This window comes from Sebastes fasciatus, chromosome 5, assembly GCF_043250625.1.
Source record: "Sebastes fasciatus isolate fSebFas1 chromosome 5, fSebFas1.pri, whole genome shotgun sequence".
Classification (NCBI taxonomy): Eukaryota; Metazoa; Chordata; class Actinopteri; order Perciformes; family Sebastidae; genus Sebastes; species Sebastes fasciatus.
The window spans coordinates 26,197,169-26,221,407 of record NC_133799.1 but is presented as its reverse complement, the minus strand read 5'-3'; the positions used below and the strand labels follow the sequence as shown (position 1 = coordinate 26,221,407).

At 43.1% G+C, this 24,239-nt stretch overlaps 1 protein-coding gene across 1 annotated transcript in view; it reads right to left on the bottom strand.

Annotated features, from left to right (window-relative positions):
- scfd2 (sec1 family domain containing 2) overlaps window positions 1–24,239 on the bottom strand; it is a 129,609-nt gene that overhangs the window by 40,543 nt on the left and 64,827 nt on the right. The window lies entirely within an intron of this gene.

Here is a 24,239-nt window from a genome sequence, read left to right as displayed (position 1 = left end):
AAGCTTGCGTCTTCACAGGCAACTACTTGGTTAGATTAAAGAAAAGATCGCAGTTTGGATTAGAGTAACTACGGAAGTGGTGTAGCTACGAACGGTGAATGAGAACAGCCTGATTCACAACAAATCAGGCGTTGTGCAGCCGTGTGGGAGCGTCACTTAAATGGCCCATTTGAGTGACGCCATGCTGCTAGTACGCCGGGTCCTACCAGTGATTGTCTGTCTGCATCGACAGATTCAAAAAACACATTTACTTCCAATAACTAACCATGATGCAAAGCTGATCAAAACGGTGGGTTTTAAACTGGAGCACATGGCCTAAATGAGTAAACTACATGTGAAACGTTACGTTACACTTCATTGTATTCATGCTGCTCTTCAGAGTGCAGTCGCGTGTTTTCGTCCGAACTGGGCCGAGTCCGAGAGAGTAGTAAGCATGCTGCCTGATATCTCTATGTGGCAGAAACCTGCAGAGCTATTCATTCATAAATCCCGCATCAAACCATCTAAAGACACTCAGCTCTGCAGCGGATCACTGACAGGATGCTGAACATGTTTCTAGTGTGTGAGAGTGATACAGAAAAGCTACTGATGTTAAACTGAGTCAGATGCAGATGTTTCATCAGGGTGAGAACGACCACTAGTAGCGCTATGGAACGATGTTTTTACGCCAGTTGCAAAGAAACGCAGCAATGTGCCAACAAATGCAGTGAAGAGAAAGACCGCAAACATGGATGATAACAATGCAACATTCTAAATATTTAGGAGGAAGTAGATGCATTGAAGATGTTTGTCAGACCTTAAGGACACACACAATGTGTTTTGGTGACTGAATGTATTATTTAACTACATAAGGCACCTTTAAAGGAATACGTCCAACGTTTTGGGAAATACGCCGAGAGTTAGATGAGAAGATTAATACCACTCTCATGTCCGCACGGCAAATATGCAGCTTAAATCAGCCGCCAGTTAGCTTAGCTTAGTTTAGCTTGAAGACTGTTTAACCCCATTTTTCCAGTGTTTGTGCTATGCTAAGCTAACTGGCTGCGTACCGTACAGACATGAGAGTGGTACCAATCTTCACATCTCATCCTCAGCAAGACAACGAATAAGAATATATCCAAAAAATGTTGAACTCCTCCTTTAAGCGTCTTCATTTCTGGAAACGGCAAAATAGGCCCTATAAGTCTAGGAAAGTGTTTTCTATTTAATCACACCTGTAACTATCAGGAGACACAATTAAAACATTGCTGAAAAAAATCTACTAATCCAACATATGGTTGAGCCGGAGGAGCTGTTGGTGTGTTGGTGGCATCCTCTGGGAGGAGGAAACAGATTTATTAGTTTCTATATATAGGCTCTGTCTGACTTGTTTATCAAAATTAAGTTAGTTACATAAATATACTCTATAAGGGCCTATTAAAGTCTGCTTGTTGTCATTTTTTAAAGAAATGTTCGTGTCACAATTTCCAAAAGAAACAGCCCTTCCTCATTTAACTCGCTGGATTCTGAACACAAGATATATAAAATAAGTATGACCCAATATATTTTATTCTACGACCTGCTGTTTGCCGTTGTTGCTGCACGATAAATGGAACCATGTTAAACACTGCAAATATTCCTCACTACACAACAAGCGTGTCGACTCCAAAGTCATCAGAAGCGGTACAAGTGTCAGATCAGTGGGTGAAAGAGCTCAGAAGCCTGGTGGCAAATGTTCAATCCCACACACCAGGAAGCATGGTAATGTGATAATGTGCATGGCAGCCCTGACGGCCCCGAGTGCAGCCCGGCTGCTCCAACAACCACACCACCACCACCAATCCTGCTAACGAAGAGCTGGAGGAGAGGCACGGCTCAGGGCCAGCCTCACTGCCGGGGTTATCATTAATGAACTGTGGAGTGAATAAATCCTCTCCTCCGCCAAGGCTGCTCGATTTCCACATGAAAATCAGCCAGAAGCACTGAGGAACATCCAAACAACAAACCATAGCGTGGATGTAACTCCTTGTGGTTTGTGTGAATAACATGAAATAGACAATAAGTCAAGTATAATATTTCAGTCTGAGCACGAGATGCCTGTGATCGGGAATCAGGAATAAAATGCAGATAATCATCAAACTAATGTTTAATACATTAAAATACAATCTTCATAATTGTAAAATACTCTTAGTGGCATCTAGCAGTGAGGCTGGAATGGATAACCCCCATTTACTTGCTTAGTTTCGCTTAATTCCTGGATGCCTATAACCGTCATTGGAAAAGGGCAGGCACTTTAAAAAAAACACTTGGCAGGTGATTGGATGAACCATCTGTCAATCAAACACTTGCCGAAGCCAGTTGGGAGAAGAGCGAAAACATCTTTTCCATCGAGAAAAGCCTTCAGAGCCGTTCTTTGCTCTTCTTTCAACGAAGAAATACTCTCCAGTTCTGATATAACTGGTGCTATTGAAGCTACGCTCACCTCTTCAGGAGCTGTCACTATTGTTTAGATCGATCAGTTGCCTCTCCGTGATGTCTCATACACCTAAGCCACGCCCGTAGCGGCCAGTAGCTCCTCACAAGACGCTGATTGGTTCCTGATCTGGCTTGCCGCACAAAAATGCATGAAGGTAAGGATGCCTATAGGATCATAATTATGTTATGTGGGTGATCCCACAGACACTCAACAATCGAGCCAAGATAGTCTAATATTGCTGTTTGACATAACTTCAGACTACAACAAATACATAAAAAAGATCTGTTTTAAGACATTTATTAGTTTCCGACTCTTGGAAAAACAGTAAAATTCACCCAAACTACTGTATCTCTGAACTACCTCTTTAACCAATCACACACAATTAGGCCATGTGGTCTCCTTTTGATAACTAATGTCATATTTTCTCACTTCCAATCACGGAGCCTCCCCTTAAACTGTTTGGAGCCCCTCTGGGAGACAAGTTTGAAGCAATGACATAATTAAGAAATATAATGAACATTATATTCTGGAGAAAGAAGTCATGAAAGGGTGACCACTCTCTCATCGAGTTTATGCTTACAGCAAAGCTCACACCTCATTACAAGATTGGTTGTTTAGGTGGTCTGAGATTCATCATTCAACTTGTCGTATGATCCTCCATTTCTTTGGGTTCTCAAACTTCTCACAACACAGAATGGTTAGCCAGCACCAGCAACACCACCAAATTCAAGCTGCCACTTCAACGAAAAAACGTGAAAGTCTCTCTCTAGAGCCGGAGTTTGGTTTGTCCGTTCTGGGCTACTGTAGAAACATGGAGGACTCTGTAGACAGGACCTGCTCTTTATGTAGATATGAAGGGCTCATTCTAAGCCAACGAAAACACAACAATTCTGAAAACATAGTTATTAATATTGTATTCCATTTCTGCTAATAGATCCCCCTAAAAGCTACACACTGTTCCTTTAAGATATTGCTAGTATTAAATTGTTAATATACTTGGCTGCATATCCTCACCTCCTTATAATGCATAATTTATTTTCTATTTGTTTTACAAGCGCACTGCCTGAAGATCTGGAAACACCCTGGCAGAGGAATATTTATAAAAATCAACTCGTGAATTGAGATATTTATGATGTTTGAAAATGGTTATCATGAGAGAAGTGCAGAAAGACAACGCTCAAGCAAAAAGCAAGACTAACTCATATTCAGTATTTAAGACCAGGAGGACTTTTCAAGGGTCACTGGTTCTTTTACCATCATAAAGCATATGGACCCTGAATATCATACATGTGTTTTGAACGCTGCAGTTCTTCTCAGCCATTTTGTGCCTCTGCCCTTTTTTTTCAAAAATCTCCATTTGAGGGTGCAGAAGAGGGTTTTCTGTAAATGTACACCTCCTGAATGAATCAGCACTTCCTGTCTCAGTCCGGGTTGGGGTTCACACAGGGGGGTTGGACTCTGAATGTCCCCTTCTCTCTCTCTCTCTTTCTCTCTTTCTCTTTCTTTCCCAACACTCAGTCAAGAGCAGGATTTTCAGTTCATTTGCAGACTCTCAAACATGCAACTAAAATCTCACATACTTATCAAATTATAGAAAGGCTCTATTACACAGAACTTATTGGAGCGTACATCAAATTAATAGCCGACTTTACAACTACAACAGAAACACTTGGTTCTCATTAAATCGCCTAATGTCAACAGATATTTCATAGGAGGAAAAAGAGATGGAGAGAGATAGAAAGAAAGAAACAATGGAAGAGGAGGACAGGACTGTTTATTTACCGAGTGCAATCAAAAAAAAAAAAGTGCTTTCCACTCGTGAGGACAGAAACGCTCCCACAACCGCAGACAAACGTCTGCTCGTACACATGTACGCACAACCTCACACGCACACACAAACGTATAAACACAACCATTAGACAGGAGGAGGACAGATAGAGGAGAGGGTGGTGCAGCTGATGAAAAGACATGATTAACCTTTGATCCTCACGCCGTATCGTGTGTGTGTGCGTGTGTGTGTGTGCGTGCACGTCTTGGAGAGAGAGTGTGTCTGCTGAATGATAACTGTGCTATGTGCTCGGCCGCTCCCATGGGAGACAGAGACAGATAATGTTGACGCTGTTCAGATCCTTTGATAGTGGCTGCAGGGATGGAGGAGGAGGGGGTTGGTGGTCGGTGGTGTGTTTGTGCGTAAGTGTGTGTTTGATGGGCGAGTGACATGTTGGTTGTGGTTTGTTGTGTAGCCTCGACCCTCTGGTGGTCCCGCCTGGTCTGAATTAGTCGCTGAGGGGACAGAGGGGTGGACATGAGAATCTGTGTTTGACCTGAGAGGCAACTTCCCAGTCTGAGAGGTGAAGTCAATGCTGAAGTGCCTTAAACTGTCATTCTTTCTAACATCCAGCAGGGGGCGACTCCTCTGGTTGCTATAAGAAGTCTGATTGTATAGAAGTCTATGAGAAAATGAGCCTACTTCTCACTTGATTTATTACCTCAGTAAACGTTGTAAACATAAGTTTAAGGTCTCAAAGATGGGATGGTGACGGCCAAAAACCAAGATGGCAACGGGCTAAAACCAAGATGGCGATGAGCTAAAACAAAAATGGGATGGTGAAGGCCAAAAACCAAGATGGCAATGACAAAAACCAAGATGGCAACGACAAAAACCAAGATGGCAACGACAAAAACCAAGATGGCAATGACAAAAACCAAGATGGCGACTGGCTAAAACCAAGATGGTGATGAGCAAAAACAAGATGGAATGGCGACTACCAAAAAGCAAGATGGTGACGGCCAAAAACAAAGATGGGATAGTGACAGCTGAAAACCAAGATGGCAAAGGCCAAAAACTAAGACAGCGACAGCCAAAAACCCCAAATGGCGACGGCCAAAACACTGAACTTGTGGCTTCAATACTGTAGTCCATGAAGCAATGGGTGACGTCACGGTGACGTCACGGTGACTACGTCAATGTCTTATATACAGTCTGTGGTTTGACCTCTGAAACCGAACTGACCTGGGACAAAGCATAGGAACGCAGTAGCCTCGTACTGTATATGTACGTTTGTACTGTATATGTACGTTTGTAGTGTGTATGTCAAAGTGAAAGTGAGAGAAAAAGTGAGCAGTGATGGGAAAAAAGAGAGAAAAAGTGAGTGTGTGTCTGTGGGAAAGCAGAGGAGAGAGATTAGTTTCTATACGCGCTGGACAATGAGTTGTGTATTTGTGCAAACAAGTTCATGCATGACTGTTTATTGACTCTACAAAGCGATTACTGCACGGTCAGAACGAGGAAATACACATGTGATCGAGAGAGAGAGAGAGACTCGCTGGTTTCATTTGATACCTGAAAGCCAAATAAACAAGACGGGGCGCTGCCAGATCTGAACCCAGAGCAATAAACTGCAGTGTTATCTGAGCCGCTGGGTCTGTTTACTGGCTCATCAGTCAACACACCACAAGGGCATATACACACAGGGACACATCTAAACCTGGACGTTCTGACAATAATCTAAATCCTACAACAATGACTACATTTACATGCACATAATATTCCACATTAGGCCTCATTCTGAATGGAGCATTTTCAGATTAAGACATGTTTGATATGCTGATATTATTCAGGTTTTAGGAGCATTCTTTAGACATGTATACGGCACATTCAGAATTTGAGTCGCAATTGGGGTTTTTACAGCAGTTTGCGACACAAAATTTTGTCATTTTTTCAGACAATTCGGACATTTTTCATACTTTTTTTTCGGACATATGTCAGACTTTTCTTCTGCCTTTCTTCGTCCTTTTTTCAGACACTTTTCTTTGGATATGTATATTAAGAATATGCGTCTTTATTGGTGTTTTTACAGCGGTTAGTGACACACAGCTTCTTGCATGGCTTCTGGATGTTTACATCCAGCTCGGTTAGTTGGACACAAACCAACTAGCCGACAGTTTGCAGAGATGCATGCCCAAAAGAAAAGGAGAAACACACCTCCTTTTAAACATTATGAAAGACTTGGATATCAACAGGTTTTTAGATTTGCACAAATTTCACAACACCGACCTTTTCAAAAAGGTGGTTGTATGAATGAAAGAGGGAGGCTATGTTCGCACGGTCCAACTAGTCCACCACAAGTTACGTTAATCAGAGTATGCACCGCTGCATGTAAACAGGAATATTAGTGGAATATTAGTTTTCATTAGCCATGTATAAAGCTTAGTAGGAATATTGTCTTTTTCAGAATAAGGGCAAAAATCTGAATATTTTGTGCATGTAAACGTAGTCAGTGTGTTAGATGTGAATCTTTCGCTGTAGAGATATTCAGAACCGCTATGAAAGAAGAGAGGAGAAATTCTGTGTGAAATCCAGTTTGAAACGACTTGTTTTCAACCACGAAGATGTCTTCAATGGTCACGAGCCTCTGTGAAGGGTAAACGAGGGGTGGGACGCAACAGAAAACAGAGATTGAAGCCACATGTTGAGGCCCAGCACACATTACACACACACACACACACACACATACATACAGATTGATTGATTAATCTGGAATGTTTTTTTTCTTCTTTTCTCTCTAAAAGCTCTAGAGCAAAGCCAGATGACAACCTACTGCTCATATATACTGCAGCACGTTTACGGGATTCATATATCTTTCTTTCTTACTCATACACTTTAGCCGTGACTCACACTCATCTACTCATTCTGACACACTATTGTGTTGCGGGATGACTCACGTCTCCTCCACGCACGAGATTGATGAGGTGTTGCTCACAAACAAAGCCTCCATCTCTGAGTCCCACTTCTACAAAACCACAGAAAACCGTATGAGCACAAACTTGCGACGGCATTTGAGAGTGGAACAATGTTCTGATGTTGCTCTAAAGGGACGGTAGCAGACATCAGGAGGGACGGCGTGCATCGGCGTGTAATCCTGCAGCGAGGAGGAGGCTGAGGCTGCAGAGGGATGAGACCAGTTTCGCTCAGAAGTAAAGAGGAAGAGTGAAAGATATTACAGGTAGTGAGCGGCATCATGGGAACTAAAAAACACATTGTGGCATACTCCACTAAGACACACTGGCAGAAAACATAAAAACTGCCACAGCTGCAGACACTGTGAGCACTTCTTTGAGTCACTATTTCTTTGGTAAAATAAGGTTCCAATTGAAACTTTCCAGAATGACGACTTTCACTTCCCATTTCACTTCACCTTTTCAAAGATATCACGGGCTATAAGGGGCATCATGGGAAGTAAAAACAGGGAAGTAAGAATGTGAAAAATGAAAAAAAACAGCCACATAAAACACAGAGAATTGATTTCTTAAACATTCTGGATGTTAAAGCCAGTATCTGGGGGGAGGGGAGTAGAGGACAAGACATCAGATTTCTCCTGGAGAAATGTATAAATGCAACCAGGCTTCTAATAAGCTTTTTACATGTATTCATGTGCAGTACAAAGACTTCAGAGAAAGAAAGTTTTGCTGCGACAGCAGAGCGGTGGGATGAAATTAGAGATCATCCTCAAAAACAAAGTAATTTTGAACCAAAGTCTAAAACTGAAATGATGAAATTATTCTTTAGAAGTCTACTAAAGTTTCCACTATGGACTCACAGCAGCGCCATAATAAAGAATAAATCTGTAAAAGAATAAGAAAATAAATGTGGAAATATAAACATAAATAAATAAAATAATAAATAAGTAAATCAAACAATGTGGAAATATAAAGACAAATAAAATAAATTAATTAATGTGGAAATATAAAGACAAATAAAATATAAAAAATATATTTTCACATTTATTTGTTCATTTATTTCTGTATATATTTATCTAAATATGTTTTATATATATATCTATATCTATATATATCTATATATATATACACAGTATATATATATATAGAAATATATATATATATATTTTTTTACATACAAATTACTCAATCCCGGAAGTTATCTCAGGGGCCATGTCCTGTAGTAAAGTAGAGACCCACTTACTCCCAGGTTGACTCTTCTTAGCAGTTTGATAAATATAGACCCAGGTTACTATGGTGCATGTAAATGTGTTGTCCAATTCCCTGCGTATAATCTGAATTCTCTGAGTAACCTGGTTTCTTGTGTGCATGTAAACAAACTGATTCTGATATCTTGATGCAAATTTTTTTAAATATCAGAGTTCAGTGTTGTGAGCACCACAAACTAAACTCAATCCACCTCCATTGAGGTCGGAGACAGATACATACTTAAACACCACTAGCGGTAATTGAGAAAATGTGTTTCTTGTTAATGTGAACTGACCCTTCAACGTGGAAGTAAACGTGTGTGACATAAACAGCTGGTACGTCCGGGCAACAGAGGAGTCGACTGTAAGAGAAAGTGGTCATTGCCAGATAGTGAGAGGAGTTGACTGTAGAGAAGGTATTCATTGCCAGATAGTGAGAGGAGGCGAGATAAGGAGGTGATTCCCACAGACACAGAGGAAGCCTCCTATCACAGGAAGCTCCTCTTGCAAATGTCAGATCCTCCTAATCGCAGCTCTACTTCCTGTTTCAGCCCCGAGATCACACACATATACTTACACCATCCATCCATCCATCCAGGCAGGCAGGCATCCTACACAAACATCACATCCTGGTGGGGTCGAGGTCCACATCAAAGTGGATTATAGGGTGGATGAAGCCGGCGCTGCAGTGACCGCCAGCAGACGTACCACTTATTATTCCTGACCTTGATATGTTGACGCCACATATCGGGTTCGTCTCAAAACTCAAAACCGCTTCTCTTTTTCACTTTTGTTCATAACAAACACACACACAGATCATAATAACCCACGAGAAGATGGGTGAGCATAACACAAATCCTAATAACACTCTTCACCAGCCCTACAGAAACACACATTATAATCCTGTCATTCAAAATACACAACGGGCTAATCCGCTCCCACACATCGCAGCACGGACGGGTCAGGAAGCGCAGCGCAGCGGCATCACAGCGGCATCACAGCGGCATCACAACCCAAAACATTTAGACTACAGAGCTTGCTGGTTTAAGAATTATTAAGATCAACTTCGAGTGAAAGTGTGAGGCAATGTGTGTTTGTGTGTGTGAATGTGTGTGTGTGTGTGTGTGCTCAGCCTCTTGACTGGTGCAGTGATGCGAGGAGGCCGACCAGAGGGCGGCTGCTCCCACCTGAGAGACAGATGTTAGTGACAGCAGAGGGCTAGACCTGCTTCAGTAAGGCTGTAAAATGCACATTAGTGTGTCTAATAGCACTTCAGCAAGATATAACACTCCACAAATCACTCATATATTCTGATTACCTGATTATTTAAAGGGTGACTCCATTATTATGTGTTTTGTGTAGCTTCCCAGTGGTGTTCCTTATGTATTCAAATACAAATAATCAAATTTTGGTCAAAGTTCGTATGTGTTAGCGTCAAAATGCTATTTTCCCTCCAAGTCTTCTCAAAACTTTTCCCCCGTGACCTGACGTAGGTTTCTGCATGATGACGCTGCTACATATACAGTATATATACATATTTATAGTCATGGTACGTGTCCACAGGGACACGTATGCTGCTCCCAGCTGTCAAACCGGAACAAACATGCCGGCTCGTTTGGAAACTTTCTTCCCTTATAATCACGAAAATAGTTCACCGAAATGTGTTTCTGAAAACATTTTATGCGAGAAACAATCCATGCAGCTGCTGAATCTGTCTTTATTTTAGATCGACAACTGTTAGTTTAAAAGTTTCTAGGGAGTTTCCAGAGGCGGCGAGTCGCGTCGGATACCCCTGATTTGCATAAAGTAGCCTAGACCTCAACTTTATGCAAATGAGGAGCGTGCCACGTAACCATAATGCATTGCACGGCTGCTTACATACAGTAGATAATGAATCTCTACTTTCATGTTTTTCTACAGAGCTTGAAACGGTTCCATTTTATCTCCCTTCAACTGAACCTTTTAAATATGTTAATGTATAAACAGTCTCATCAGATATGTTACTCTGGAATACATTTCCATAAATGCAACCGTTCTGTCAAACTTAGTTATTTTAATGCCGTACATTCAACTCAACACTTTGCATGCATGTCTCAACTTTAACGTGATGCCCTGTCTCTCAAATCGCACCGCCGCGCTACAAAAATGCCTTACACAGCTGCTTACATAGACAAACACTGGGAAGCGTGGAAAGGACGGATCCTGTGGACATGCACCATCAGTGTATGAACGTTACATACAGTGACTTAGATGGTGATCGGTGTGCTCCCAGTTTGGAGAAGCAGACAGGAAGTTAAGCAATGTGCCGCTGTGGACGCCACGTTAGTTTGGATCCAAAAGTCACAAAATAACACAAACTAACAAACCGATCGAGGCAGCGGTAGTCCAGCAACTACTGTGTTCTAAGAGGTAAAATGATTGTTTTGTGAATGGAGTCTGGTGGCTTTGAAGAAGGTGATAGAACGGCTTCAGTTCCCCGTCGGAAAGGGCTGTCTGACAGCGAGGTAAGGCGGTGAAAAAATTCTAAATATAGCGTACACTTAAACTGATATTGATTCTTTTTCAGATAGCTTTACCTCGCCGTCAGACAGCCCTTACCGACGGGGAACTGAAGCCGTTATATGTCTCTCTTCAAAGCCACCAGACTCCATTCACAAAAACAGTAATTTTACCTCTAAGAACACGGGAGTATAAATACAACCCCACTTCAAAAATATCCAAACAGTTATTTCCAATCTTAGCACACCTAACGTTGACTCAGCTAGTGCTAGCATTCAAGTTATACATAACCTTATTGATTAGCTTACTTTGAACCTACGTCACAGCTTTTTCCTGAAGGCTGAGTGGGCGTAACGATTTTGAAAAAATACCTAATTGTGATTATTTCGACTGATATTCCAATTGCGATATGATTTGCGATATCAGAGGGAATGATAGTTTTTATATCGTTATTCTCATTTTCATTGAAAAATATCAAATTGATTATGGTGTGATAATTGCGGAGATCTGTGCCAAACAAAGATGTTTTCTTAAGTCTGTAGAATATGATGTGAAGGTCAGGACATCTCTGCAGCACCACAATATTGACATATTTTACCTTTAACAAACATTGCGCTCCTGTGATTTGAAAATTGCAGGAGGTCATATTGTGATTTTGATCAAATTTAGATTTTATTTCCATGTGAAAAAAACTAAAGAACGCAGATGGAGTCGACCTTTAACAGGTTGTGTTTTGATCTTAATTCACAGTATGTTTAACAGATTTCCAAACTCTGATTCAGACATCACAGCACTAATGTCACTTTGTCAACACTCTCTGATAAATACGTTTCATTAAAGGAGAGAGGTTGTGTATGAAACTCTGGAGCGACGTTATTCAGGAAGGAACTGTGAAGACTTCCAGCAGCTATATGTGAGGGAAGGAGGGAGGAGCGAGCAGGAAAAGGAGAAAATTGAAACAATACATCCTATCCTGGAAATAACACGTTCTCTATACAGTGGATTTTCTTAGGATTTGCTATCGCTACAGTACGGAGAGGGAAATTAAAGCATGGCCAGAAATAGTGTTTTGAATGTGGAGAGTTTGTGTGTTCTGGGTCAGGAGGAGCTGGTGTTCTGGGGGAGGATACGAGAGGGGCGCTCTGGCCTCAGGGTAAGGGGCGACACTTATAAGGGAACTTCTAATGGGTTTATTTTCTGGGGGGGGGCTGAGTTTACACTGGCCTCACGCTGCAGACACTCATTATCACCGTATAGACACCCACGCTGTGTGGATGGCGGCGATAACGGCAGCTCTCCGCCAAAAATCGTGTTTCTCGCCATCTGCGAGGCTGCAGCGGAAATGTTCCAACAGCCAGTTCATTCATTCGTTCCTCCATCTCTGGCCGCCAGACAGAGAAACGTTCACCTGGACCGAGAGAGCGGGCCGAGTCGGATGTGATAGCGCCGAGCTCACAGACGCACAGCAGACGCAGAGCAGCTGTCAGCATCAAAGAACAGTCCAGTCAGTGTGTGAATGAGAGAGAGAGTGAGAGAGGAGATAAGATGAAATGATGGAGAGGCAGACTGAAAACGGGATGGAGAAATAGGTTCTATTGATAATAGGATTTAAAAGATAGAGACCATCACCAGCAACAGTCTGTGCTTCATCAGACTGAGTCAACTCGGCACCGACCAACAGGAACACCTTATATTATAGGGCTGGGTATCGAACCTCAACGCCAACCGATATTAGCAACCACGTCGCCAGAATAAAAGGTTGGCATTGTACGTTTCTGCAGATAAGTTGGATATTGACGTTCACAGCCCGGTCACACAAAAAAATGCATGAATGACAGGATAATGCGCAGGACAAAAGCGTGCAATAAGAATACCGTTCTTGCTTTTGGTGTATCACTTGTACGCCATGTACTCGGTACTGACTGCAATGTAAACACATCCGCATAAATATGCTACACCAAGAGCTAGTGACGTATAAAAAGTGAGAAAGACTGCTTATGGTGGGCAGGAGGGGAGGTGGATGGGTCCAACAAACACAGGACCTTCAACCAGGAGACCAGTGTTTTAAGTTGTAAGTAGCTGATGTTACGTTGTTTCTGTACGTATTTTATTTAGTTAACGTCCTTATTCCAAGCCCAACCATGATGTTTTGTTGCCCCCCTGCTGGTACTGCACACCTTCATACACTAGTACTGTAGTATTCACGTCTCGGCGAGGCAAAACGTGACACTGACACGCTGTCCTCTGGTGGACAGGTCCATGCAGCTGGACAGTCCATGCAAAACTGCCCCTCACAGGACAGAACATCAGTCCTGGCCCAAGGAAAGGACTGGTCAATGAGAGTAGACCTGGACAGACAGCTACATTTCCCAACTGACATCACCACCACCACACTGAGACCTGACATTGTCCTGTGGACAGCAACCGAGAAGCGTGTCCTCATAGTCAAGCTGACAGTTCTGTGGGAAGGGGGCACCCAGGAAGCATACGAGAGGAAGAAGCTGCGGCACGCCGATCTGGTGGCAGAATGCCAAGAGAACGGCTGGAGAACACAACTTACCCAGTGGAAATTACCGTGGCTTTGTAAGCCTCTCAACCAAGCACTTCCTGAGAGACATTGGCTCCTCGGCAGGGAAAGTCAAGCAAGCCATCAAAGATCTGTCCGAAGAGGCTGAAAAGGGAAGTTTTTGGTTATGGCTACGAAGAAGGAACAAGAACTAGGGGAAGCAAGAAGCCACATAATGGAAGTACCCGACCATCTAAATCCAGCTGCAGGCAGCGGTCAGGGAGACGTCCCTGACCGCTGCCCCACCATCCTGAGATGTTCTGGGATCAATGGGGCGAAACATCTATGAAGGATGGCTCCCAGCTGAAGACCCTAAAGCTGGTACCCTGGCACTGGCAGAGGTGCGACAGGCAGAAATGCCTTGCAGAAACACAAACCTGTCTCTAAACTAACCACTCGTGGCTCTTTTGCCGTTTCTAAACTGTATTCTCATTTATGTTTAGGTTTAGACAACAAAAGTACTGGGTTAGTAAAAGATCATGTTTTGGGTTAAAATAAGTACATTACTTTTGGTTTCACACGGGACACAAACACTGGTCTCCTGGGGGAAAGTCTCATGTTTAACCCGCCCATTCACCCCAACCTCCTCCCTACGCAGACTGTGATTAAACATATTTGTGATACGTCAAATACAAACCTAATCCAGGAAAAAAAAACGTCCCCTTGAAACGTAATTGACAATGCAGTTTTGTTGTATAGGAACATACTTTTTAGAAGACCAGGCTGGATATTAGCCTGCAGCAATGAGTATTAAAAAGTCTTGTGTTGAAAATAGGCACTGAATGCCTATTCTAAATTAACTATTGTAAATTGTATGGCATTTTTGGTCCAATAAATTGGGCATAGCCTTTGAACACAGTATCAATAGATGACAGATGAGACCAATTTTGGCTTGGAACAGTCTCCAGAGCAACAACACCCGAGACCTGAAGTCATGTTTGCTGAGAAGGACAGTAGCTGTCCACTTGCTCATTGCTTCGGAGATTTGCTTTTTTGCCTGCTGTTTCACTAATGAAAAGGGCACTCCAGATTTATTTAACTAAAAGCTTTATTTAGTGCGTTAACCATTAGGATCTGATAGAACAGATTTTTATTCTTAGGCTGTGAAGAAGAAAAGGAGAAAGGAAAACAGTAATAATGAACTGCTCGCTGTCATCAAAATTAAATCACATATCTGATAATACGCAACAGAAAACCAAAAACCAACGGAATTTCATGTCTTCATGCCAAAGAAGTCCCAAGTATGGATCCGAGTGTCATACTTGGAGTGTTTTTCCTTCTTAGCTTAACTGAATTTTCTCTAACTAAATTATGTTACGACCCAGAACTATTATACACGAGCTACATATGCATGAGTCCAGAAAGTCCCAGAATGTAAATGACCCAACGGAAAAAAAAACACAACCATTGAACAGTGGAGATGAAGCACGTAGACCATTAAGAGATTAAGAAAGACATAGCAGGAGAAGTCAGTCCAAACATCCCCTGTGACTGTTTGTGGGTCTGCGTCTGGTCAGTCTGGAGGTCAGCGGAGGAGGAGAAGGAGGAGGAGGAGGAGGAGGAGATAAGACTATCTCAACCCCGGAGTCCATCACACTGCAGGAGACACCAACAGACACAACAGAAAGTGACCAGACCTCAAGTCAAGAAAGACTCCTTTCTCCTCATCCCTCACTATCTCCTTCTATCTGCTGGCTGGACCTGCAGTCCTCCACAGGGACACGTTGATAGCACACACCATTACCTCCTCGTGATTTACGAGCGCCTAAAGACACTCAGACAGGAGTATGACATGTACTAAACAAAGCAGGGGTATGGTATGGAAGACAAAAGAACAGAAACTAAAAGGGGGGGAAATGGGGGAGGAGAGAAAAATGTGTATTTGTGAGCCTCTCTGCTATGAGGGGGTGAAAGAGGAGAGGGGCTGTAAAAAAAAAAAAGAAAAAGAAGGAGGTAGGGGAGTAAAGGGGGGGCGTTCCCGCTGGCTCAGGCCTTGATTAACACCAGGCCTCCTGACAGGAAATGACCCGGCCAGCTCATAGCGCCAGGAGAGCTTCCATCTGGTGTCGAGGCCGTGGAGGAATTCTCCACCCAGGAGAGCCGAGCAGAAGAACCTCCAACTATGAGCGCTGGACTCGTCCCACTGCCAGAACAGGACGCTGACGCAGAGAGCATCATTCTGTTCATGGTGTTGGTTGAGGACGCCAAAAGCAGTGGCGAGCTCCAGCCTTTTACTCTACATGTAGGCAGGGTCTGAAATTTGTTTGACTGACACTTTTGAAATCTCTGCCCTTAATGAAGGAATAACATTTTATATCTGATGTCATTCAACGTTCCATATATTTCACACAAAAAACATTATATGTATGGTGAATTACAGTATTCGAACGACACCGTAGCTTCTGTGGGAGCCCTATTATTCACGGGTGGGAGGGTACTCTACACAGTACTATACTTTTTTATTGTCATCTATGGGGTTATTTGCATAAAAACACAATTCAAATGATTGGGAAATAAATTATTGTATTTTTAATTATGTACTATAAGTTGCTTAGAGCTAGTGTTATGAAATTAAACAGCTCTTATTACACGGCTGTGTTGAATACTTGATTCTTATTGGATAATCACAGCGTTCTGCGGTCTGTAATTTCTGTATAACAGACCGTTGCTATGGGCGCAGCTCTGATGTCGGACTCTGGAAGACCGTTTTTGCATCAAAATATTGATTTCTTCAGTAAGTAGTCGTGTAATAAGCGTGATAATGTACAGCTAGCAGGTCATTGTTATGAAAGAATCCCCTTCAGGGCGATGAGAGACCCCTCCACCATCGCCCTGTCGGGGATTCTTTCACAACAATGACCTGCTAGCTGTACATTATCCCTTACATAATTCCCTCTCTATTATCTATTCTATATTGCTGTTAATACATCTACAAACAATTGGATTTATTCAAGTTTCTCACCAAAAACTTAATTTTACGAGATTACATTTGAACACATCATGATAACGTTATAATTTACCTTCATCCAATACTTTTGTTTACTGAACAGAGCATGAACGCACCATAATGGAACCTCCGTTAACGTTAGTAGCTCCGTTATTTAGCCAAGCAGGACTGTGCTGCCCACCGGCTGCTAACAGTCAACGTTAATTAGCTCTCGTCCTGCTGATTTCAACACAGATTTGTTGTTCACAGTGTTGCATTATCAGGGAAATAATAGGGTGCGTCGACAGTGAGTTTACTGCGTCCTTTTGGATTTTAGACGCCGTTAACCTCGAGCATTTTATGGAATTGACTGAAAGTAAACTATGGTGCCCACGTTTGTGTTACATTAATAACCATTTTTACAGAACAGAGCTTGAACACATCATAATGTAACTCAATGGAACCTCCGTTAACGTTAGTGGCTCCGTTATTTAGCCATGCAGGACTGTGCTGCCCACCGGCTGCTAACAGCTACGTTACTAAAAAAACAGCGCTTTTATTTCTCTTCGCCATGGCTCCGGTCCCAAACAAACTGAAACATGATACCGTGTGCGTATGCGGTTGCGTCATTGTGCGAAACTGTTGGAAAGCATCAATACAGAGGAATCAATAGACACGGAGGCATGAGATGCCAAGGAATCGAACAACGAGGAACCAGTTCTCTAATCCCATCCCTTGTGTTTTCCCCGCTTGCCAAAGTGGCGGATGGCCTGAAGATTTTATCCACCACTGCCAACAATTTACTCGCATTTGGCCGGTGGCGGCTGCTAATTTCAGACCCTGCATGCAGGCCTCAAAAATCACATCACAAGATTTTATTGACAGCCGATCGACAGCTGGACGTCCATCGAGGAGTGTGAGGTGAAAGTAGGTTCCTCTGAGTCAAAAAAAAATGGAGGAAGCTGCTCTGGTTGGAGGGAGGGAGTGAAGGAGGGAGTGAAGGAGGGAGTGAAGGAGGGGGTTGAGAGAGAGAGAGCGAGGGGACAGTTTGGGGAGGAAAGCGGGTACATTAAGACGGGTCATCTTTCACTGCTGACTGGAATCCTCAACGTAAACAAGTTCTTCCGCACTAACAGATAAAGCGCAGATATACTGTAAAACCAAGCGGCTCTGGTAAAAAACAGACTCACACTTATTTATTCATGTTGTTTGAGCCGAGACATTTGTTTCTACGGCCATCAGACTGTAGAAAAAGCACACGCAGAGACCCATATACATCTATAAACACACTCTCTTTGTCTAAATGCTGCACCGTATGGATGGAGAGGAAGAGGGAAGTCTTCCAAGAAGAGCCAAGGAGAGTCCCCACGAGACGAGAGAGGCGAGCGGGTAGAGCGTGTTGGCTGGACTCCTCCGCTGACCCTCCGTCAAAAGGTCACATGCTGACCCCCGCCTGCACTGACGCGTGTGCAGGGGCCAGGGGCCACGGTCTCAGTTAGAGTCCCTCTGGAGCCAGCCTGTGTGTGTGTCCTGGTGTGTATTTCTGCCTTCGCTGTGTGTTGAGCGAGAGCTTGCGTGTCTGTTTGCACGTCTGTGTGGGATGGTGATAGTGTCCTCTTTCATTCTACGAGCCCGATTCCCGGCGGAGATATAAGTGCTTACGAGCCTTTTATGATGTGCATTTCCTGTCATAAATAAGAAGCAGAGGAATTCTCCGCTGAGCGCTAACACACTCCATAAAACAAACAGAGGTGTAAACTACACTCTGGACCGGCTCTGAGAAATCTAGCCGACAACGGTGGCTACTACTGACTGCTATAGTTTAACAGATGATGGTTTGATTCTGAGTGAAAATACTACAGATTCCTTTGTTTGTTACTGAATACAGTACTTCATAGTACTGCCTACAGTACAGTACAGTACTTGAAACAGCAGCATCAAAATAAAATGAATCCAGTACTGAAGTAGTTTCTGGTGTGTTTCAGTTTTTCAGTTTCATCTGGACTTGACATTGTACTCTGGACGAATGAGATTAACCTACACAAGCTTTCATTGACTTCTAAAAACGTAGTGTTTTTTGATCAGGTGCTTATCAAGCATCTAGCCTAATAGAATAATACTATGATCATCCATCCATTCATCCCAGCAGTTTAAACCCTTCTGGGTCAGTGTCCTTGTTGTGAAGGGCGATGAAAAAGTGTTTTTCAAAGCTCACTCAACGCTAAAAGAGATGCTTAATCAGTGAAAGATTGCACAGAAGAACTGACAATGATCCTTGAGAAATTTGACGGTGATTCAGCTCCACTTAGATGAATACTTCCATGGTTAAAGGAGGAATAGGATAATTCCACTTCATACATTTGCAGTATTATGAAATGGGAGTCTGTGGTGGAATTCCTCCATTGTATGCACACCCACTGCCTTCACTCAAATAGAAGTTATAAAATCAAACAGGACTAAAATCTTAAGGATTGACACTTTAACGGTTTGTGGTGAATAAACAAAAAGTGTTCAGCGGTCAAATTTGTACAAATGGCGCACGGTCACCACCTTAATAGACGTCATCCTCCACGCCTTATCTTACACCTCAACCAAAACTATTGTACACATGCATTAGTTCATCACTCTTCAGCAAGCGTGCCACTGATGGGGTAGTCAAAATTCAACATCTCTTCATTTTAAGGGGTGACGAGGCAAAAAAGTTTGATAACAACAGGAGCGGAGAACGACTGTAGTTACTGGGCTAATTTACCGAAACCTGTCACCTGCACAGTCTCCCCTCGTTCCCTGTCAGAGGACAGTTTTCCAGATGTGTTTGACAGTTCATCCGTATAGAGAGGTGAAGTCCCGCCCCTTCCGGTGGACCACCATGGGACCGCATTTTGTAAAAAACATGAACGGTAGTCAACGGAGAGAGATAAATAATTTTTTTATCCAGTTTGAATTGCTCCATGAATCACACATATGATGTTTGTCAATTTAAAAGATAATTTTGTCAAGAAAGTCTCAGTTTGTTGTAAAACAGTTGAAGTATCAGATTGTGAAAATACGTCATTAGAAAGACAACACACCCGAAAGTGTGGTAGTGACGTCTCTCTCTCTCTGAAGCTACGATGTCTGTGTGGTCCACCTCTCTATTGTCATGTTGCTATACTGCCTCAGAGTTGTTACCCAGAATGCCTGTATACCTTCTGTCACACTGTCCTTTGGGTCCAAATCAGCACAACCCTGAGGAGAAGGAAGTAGGATGGATAGAAGGAAACAAGGGTACAGTATGGAGACCCAGCCAGCGGGTGTAGCTGCTGACTGGGGATCAGACGTGGTGGGGGTCTGGTCTGTGTGTGGCCCTGCCTGTTAACCAGCCTGTCTGGCCCGGCAGTGAGGAGCTGATGAGCCTCCGTTAATTAAAGCCTGAGCTCCATGTCATCAGCTTATCTGATGACGTGAACTAGAGAGAGAACAACGCCACCGGCTGCTGTGTTCACCCCGGGGTCCGCGGGCTTTCACCTCATACATGTACGAGCGTAACTGAGGAGGAAGTAAAGAAAGACCAGCAATTAAAAATAATTGGGTAATTTCATAAACACAGTGCAACAGGGGAAATATATTTAATCAAGCGCGATCATTAGACCAACTTATGCTCCACTTCCCTCTGCAACCAGCCGGGTGCTTCAGGGCCTCAGAGAGAGGGAAGGAGGGAGGAAACGGAGAGTGGTAAAAACAGAGAGAGAGAGAAATGGAAAAGGAAATTTAAAGAAAACAAAGAAAAAGAAAAGTTTGAGAAGTAAGCAGACGGAGAGTTGGTGGCCAGAGTTATGTGTGATCCCTTTCATGTCCCTCGACTGGCCCGTGTTGCCGTGCCAACCCAAACAGCGGCGTTGGGGAGGTCCGACTCTCCCATCGCTCCCCCTTCTTCCTCGCCCCGTGCACACCCCACTGACAGGATGAATAACAAACCCGATGTGTGTCTGAGGCACAGAGAGAGAAAATCCACGTCTCGAAAAAAGTTATTTTGTGACCTTCTTCCCCTCTTTCTGTCACTGCTGCCAGTAAATCACAAGCATCGCCATCTGGGGACATCGCATTCTCACTACTGGAGCTGCACACACTGACACAAGTACAGACAAACTACGATCCATCATCCTGAGATAGCTGGAAGAACGAGGAACATTTGCCTGCTCTCTGTCTCATCCCACAGTACCCCGACGCTGAGAGAAGAAGAAATTAAAAGGAGAGAGAGAGGAGGTTTGATTCTGCACCAAACGCTGACAGGAAACACATCGTCATTTTCTCTCTCTCTCACCAGCATCAGTGTCGTCTTTGCCACAACAGAACGATAGTTTAACAGTAACAGCTTGGAGCTGTTTACAACCTGCACACATCACATGCACCACAGACTGTCTGGCAGCAGCCAATCGGACTCCAGGTTGCAGGACAGCAGTGGGTTCCTCATCCAATCACGCCGTTTGTTCTCTGTCTTCGCGACGTCGCCGATAACCAATGGGGCTCTTTCCACATGTGGTGTTGGCTGTGGAGCCTCTGGTTAAAGAGCTCATTTCCCAGGCTGCAATAAGCGGAACCATTTTCTTGGATAAATACTGTTCAACCCTTTAATCAAAGCCCTGCCCTAAGACAACAATGCAGACACACTGTGCGGTCCTGTAGAGATATGTTGTTGATATGGATGTTCACTTCACATGCAGTGATGAGAAAGATGCATCGTGTACACAAACGCACAACATAGAGACAAAACTCTGGTTAACACTTTATATTATGTGTTTAGGTGGCTCTACTGTCCTCCCTCTGGTGTGAAGCTGCATGGTGACATGCATTATTTAAAGTTACCACAAGGAAGTTTTAACTGCTTATGAAACTCTATATGACCTACACAAGCAAACCATCCCACAGTTTTCCCATTCTTCCTGCTGACGCCTCACGTTTGTCTTCTTAAAGGCTCAGTTTTTTTGGTTCGGCAGCTTATAAAAACTTAGTTCTGAGTTCTTTACCGTGTCGGTAGTGCATCCCGGCACACAGCAGCTTTTAGGCATTTTCCTGTTGTTTGCTAGCAGGCGAAAGTAAAATGTAGTTTTTGGATAGAGAAACTTGAATAAATAGTTGTTCGAAGGAGATGTTTTCACAGCAATATAAAATAGATAATATAGAGTGAATTATGACCTGTTTAAGTTCCTAACGCTAGCTCTAAGTGTTTATTGTTTTTGTTTTTTTACCGTGGGTATCGAGAATCGTGGAATTTCACTGGTATTGGTATCGACTGCTAAATTTCTGTTATTGTAACATCCTTAGTCCTTAGCTACACATCCATCTCACGGGTTATGTAACAGACCGTTGCTTGCTGCTCACAAAAGAAAAACTGGGAAAACAACTTCAACTTGATGTTGCACCACAGAAAACTCAGTTCCACCCGGGCTGACAGGAAACATGGAATAGAAAAAAAAAAGTTAAGTAATCTGAGGAAGATTTCCTGAAGATGCTCTTTAATTAAGTTCCCAGAAGGAGGTAGTTAGCGGGGTCCTGTCCTGCGCACTGTCCTAAACATACTTGTCCCTATTGCTTCTCTTGTGTGTGTGTTTGTGTGTGTGTGTGTGTGTGTGTATTGTTCTTGTGCGCCGTAGCCAAGGGGAGTAAAATAGAGGAATTTGTAAAAACATTGTTCTCATGGCGACCAGGTTTCATTCAACGTCTGGTTTCCATTTGAGTCTTTTAATTGGGGAGAATGTCACAATCAGTGTTTTGCTCTGGATGCAGAGAGAGACGACCTCCCGCCTCATGTTACTCCGGCCAAGCACTTCATCGGCTGCCATAAAAAACTCTCACACAGACACGCATTTAAACGCACTGCTGGATTCCTCTGAATGGGCAAGACGTTCGCGCACACACACACATAGTATTTTATTCTGTCTGAAACACACCTGGCACACTATGACAGGGTAATTTCCAGTGAAGTGTTTATAACAGAGAGTCAGGTTTTTAACATGAGCCACATCTCTCTGAGCCCGAGTCTGCCAAGAGGCCCCTCCAATCCAGGCTGCACTTAGCCAAGTAGAACAGGAAGAGAGAGAGACGCAGTATGAAGGAGGGAAAGAGCGAAAAAGAGCAAGAGGGATCAACAATCTTTATTAGTGCTTTACATAGATTTACCAACCCCTATATACACTATACGTGCGCTATGAGATGAAAACCCCTAACAGCAGTGTATTATTTCAGGGTGTGTGAGAAGGTACAGCCAAAACTAAAAGTAGCTGTAATTATGAAGTATGTGGCAGGGGAGGAGACCGTGTGTGTGTGCAGGCTCAAGGTTAAAGACGCTATTACTCTGGGAGGTACAGCTGGATGTGGTGTGGAGGTAGACGGTTAATTCATCTTAAGGCCTTGATCTGCTCCACCACACAGTTACCAGCTCAGCTAAGCCAGCTACGGCTCTGGTGGTGAACAGAGGAACCAAAGAAAAACACTGGTGCCTGTTACAGAGGTTGAAAGTTTTCCTACATCTGTAGTAGGGGTGGAAAAAAAATCGATTCATGCAGAGGTCGAAGGAAGTTACCGCTTTTATTGTTGTAGTCTGAGTAACGTGACGTCATATCCGTTCCGTATCCGTCAAACAAAACAAACCTCAGCGAGCCGAAACGAGAAAGTACAAAACAGTGGAGGGTCAGCGTGGATACGACCTGCACCCTAACATGTTAAACCCAGCGTGGTAAACACTACACATCCAGTAAAGGATGGAAACACTTTGGGTTTCACACATTGACAGGAAAAGCAGAGCTAGACATCACGGCTAAAGCTGCATGCTAACTCTGTCATGGACAGGAAACGTCATCGTATCGCGGTAACGGTGCGGTCGAGCCGGCCGATGCTCTCGTCTCCGTGGTCAAATGGGCCGACACTACAACTGTAGAGCACCCATATACTGACATTTACAGTATGTTCTCTGCATTCAAACGGCCCCGATGGAGCTGACCATGGATGGATAAAGAGAACGGAGCTGACGGGAGAGCTAGAGACCACCTTGGAGAAGTTAGAGGAAGTAGACACGTGTGACTACGTCTGGTTTTCAAAATAAGGTGTTAACAAAGGGAACTGTATATACAAAATACATATATGGAAATAAGATTGATTGGATTATATTCACCAGAAGTATAAAACATGACATGTCCCTTATAAATTAAAAAGAAAATATCACTAATTTGTGAGGGAATGTCTTCTTGTTGGAAAAAATGTAATAAATAATGACTGATATATTTGACTTCAGGACATCTCTGACTACAAACATGCTGAAAATCAAACATTTTACCGTATTAATTTAGATATTTTCCAAAGTAAAAGTTCCTAGATGTGTGTGATGATCTTTTTCCCATGTTCTAGTGTTAAAATAAGTTAACAAAAAACACAATAAATCGTAAAATCGAATTGCAATACATATCAAATCGGCACCCAAGATAGTATTGAATCAGGAGATAGGTGAATCGTCCCCGCCCTAAAAACCACCTCAAGTGAAAAAACATTTTTCCACAATTGATTATTAATGCATTTTGCCGTTTCCATACAGGTTTTCTAATGCAATACTTCAAAATGTGCATACAAATATGTGAATGGAAACACATCTATTGTCATGGCAGAAAGGCTGTAGATGTTAAACTGAAGGGTGATTTCTCTCTCACACTTTCTCTCTCACATGCACAAAGTTCGGACTTTCCCACACTTGACTATTTGTGTAGCTGCTCGCCAAACTAACCAGAAAGCGTGTGCGTAGGTGTGTATGTGTGCATGCATGAGAGAGTGTGATGC